Source organism: Rhinopithecus bieti, unplaced genomic scaffold (assembly GCF_001698545.2).
Source record: "Rhinopithecus bieti isolate Rb0 unplaced genomic scaffold, ASM169854v2 scaffold_29378, whole genome shotgun sequence".
NCBI classification, from domain to species: Eukaryota; Metazoa; Chordata; class Mammalia; order Primates; family Cercopithecidae; genus Rhinopithecus; species Rhinopithecus bieti.
Window position 1 is genome coordinate 1,050,809 of NW_016813019.1, and position 2,509 is coordinate 1,053,317.

Below are 2,509 nucleotides of genomic sequence, written 5' to 3' on the forward strand. Positions count from 1 at the left end.
GCTGGAGTGCGGTGGCACAATCTCCGCTCACTGTAAGCTCCCCGCACCAGGTTCACACCATTCTCCTGCCTCAGCCTCCTGAGTAGCTGGGACTACAGGCACCTGCCACTATGCCCGGCTAATTTTTTTGTATTTTTAGTAGAGACTGGGTTTCACCGTGTTCGCCAGGATGACCTTGATCTCCTGACCTCGTTATCTGCCCGCCTTGACCTCCCAAAGTGCTGGGATTACAGGCGTGAGCCACCGCATCCGGCCTCAAGTCTGCAATACTTAAAATGCATAGTACATGAATATCACCTTGTGTTCAGACACTGAGGCCGTGTCTTCAATTGCCTGAAAAAAACAAGAGTCACAAAAACATTACCACACATCAGCAAAACACGTTTCACCTTACTCAGCATGCCCTGTTATCTCATCTAAGAGCCAATGTGTCCATATGGCAGCCATCAGCTATCATTTCCACTCAAATGACTTTTGAGATTTTTATTTCAATCTACCTCAGTTATACATCTGTCACTAATTGCCACTCATTTTCTCCTTGATAATCAAAGTTCCAAACATCTCACCTTAACACAGGCTTCTGAAATGGTTTTCTCATATCTAATAGTTGACTTTATTACATCAAAAAGGAGAATAATGCAGCTCTGACCGCTGCTTTCTTGATTTCCTGAGGAATTACAAGTAGCAGAGAGGAAAAAATTAGTCTTCTACCTACCAGAAAAGAACTTACAAGATCTGATTTCCTGCTTCGTAGCCATGTACCCTGGAACAAATGACAACCTCATGTATAAGATGGCTAATAAACTTGCACTGTAGTCTGTCTGGGATTAATCTGAATGGCTAAGAAAACATACAAACACATACATAATCACATACATATATGTAGTTTGAAACACTAGATGTAAATATCATAATAGTGCCATTATTTGTAGTTGTAAGTATTAAGCTCCAATTCTGACTGTGGGATGTCAGAAAACTGTGACACCCTATGTGAGGAAAAGGGTGGCAATTATCCATGAGCTCTTTACCTTGCTTGTCCGTTACTTTTCTATTTTACTTGGGAAGCCTGTAACCGTGATGGCAAAACACAATGTTGCAGATCCAACTTCTCCCAAAGCTCAGAAATTACCTGCAGAAAATAAATATTAACTATGGTTTTCTGCTTATTCATAGTGGGTAGGCACAGTCCAGTTTCTCAACCATGACAATCTTGTGAAAGACTGAGGAAGAAAAAATTTTAAATGTTGGACATTTTGAAAAATAGAGTTGTGAGAATAGTTAATGCAATGTCATAGAACATCATACCCAAAATTTCAGAATTCTGTGAGGTACTACACAGAAAGAGTAAATGTAACTCATAGCAGCTTATGTAGATCAATGAATCTGTTGAATAGCTCCATTCTCTCCTCTGAATGCTATCCGGATTAGTTAGTATTCTCAGTCTGGGGACAGAGAAGAGCAATTGGCACTTATTAACTTAAGTTGCTTTATCTAGGTGTGACGGGATATAAGAGCATACCTCAAGTGCATCCATGGCTGTTATGGAATGAAGAACGAACTTTATTATCACAGGTAAATCCTCCAATCTAATAGATGACAACTTATTCATCACCAACTGGCGAACCTAAAAATTAAAAGCACAAAAACTTATTAAGTTTTAATGTCACTACCTCAACTTTGTACTGAACTGTTAGGTAACATTAGAAAAAAATCACTTCTCTTACTCCATTTTCCCACTTATAATTTAGGGGAAAAAAAATTTTAGATTTTTCCCCAAATTAGAATCTTTTAGTTGTCAATACCACAGCTTCATCGAAAACAGGTAATAAATGTGAAACAGAGCTATTATCTTACATTCAGAGCCAAAATTCTCAACTGGCTACAGTAAGGCATAAAAAGTATTATTCCTATGGGAAGCAGGTATGATTCAGACAATATAGAAAATTTCCACTCAAAACTTACTGCTTAAAAACAGATCTGTGAATCTATCACAGAATAGCATCTGAAACTCATTGAGAAAAATCGAAAAAAAAAGAGAGAGAGAGAGAGATATCAAATGTGATTCACTATGGTTTCAAAATGAAATACTCATTACACAAGATTTCTCCCAAGGCAATGACTGACTAACACTTGTTCCAGGAGGTTGGAAAACTGAGACTGCACCACTGCACTCCTGCCTGGGTGACAAACGTGGTGGTGAACACTGTAATCCCAGGTACTCGTGGAGCTGAGGCAGGAGAATTGCTTGAATCTAGGAGGCGGAGGTTGCAGTGGGCCAAGATCGCGCCACTGCACTCCAGCCTGGGCAACAGAGTGAGACTCTTTCTCAAAATAAATAAATAAACAAACCTTCAAATTTATTATTACTGTACACAGGACTCTGAAAAAAATTTAAAAAGGGAACATAAAAATGACTAATCCTGTCATTCCAGAAATGTGCACTATTAATATGCATATGTATGTTTGTATCTTCTTTTTTTTTTTTTTTAACTTAATTTTATTTTATTTT

General features: G+C 38.2%; 1 long non-coding RNA gene across 2 annotated transcripts in view; it reads right to left on the reverse strand.

The window, feature by feature from the left end:
* Positions 1-205: 205 nt before the first annotated feature.
* Positions 206-2,509, reverse strand: part of LOC108512283 (uncharacterized) — a 7,022-nt gene continuing 4,718 nt past the window's right edge. For both annotated transcript variants that reach the window (XR_001880559.1, XR_001880558.1), the window contains exons 2-5: positions 1,520-1,624; positions 1,029-1,129; positions 567-667; positions 206-333 (exon numbers count right to left, since the gene is read on the reverse strand). This is a non-coding gene — a long non-coding RNA (uncharacterized LOC108512283). The remainder of the gene's footprint in view (positions 334-566; positions 668-1,028; positions 1,130-1,519; positions 1,625-2,509) is intronic.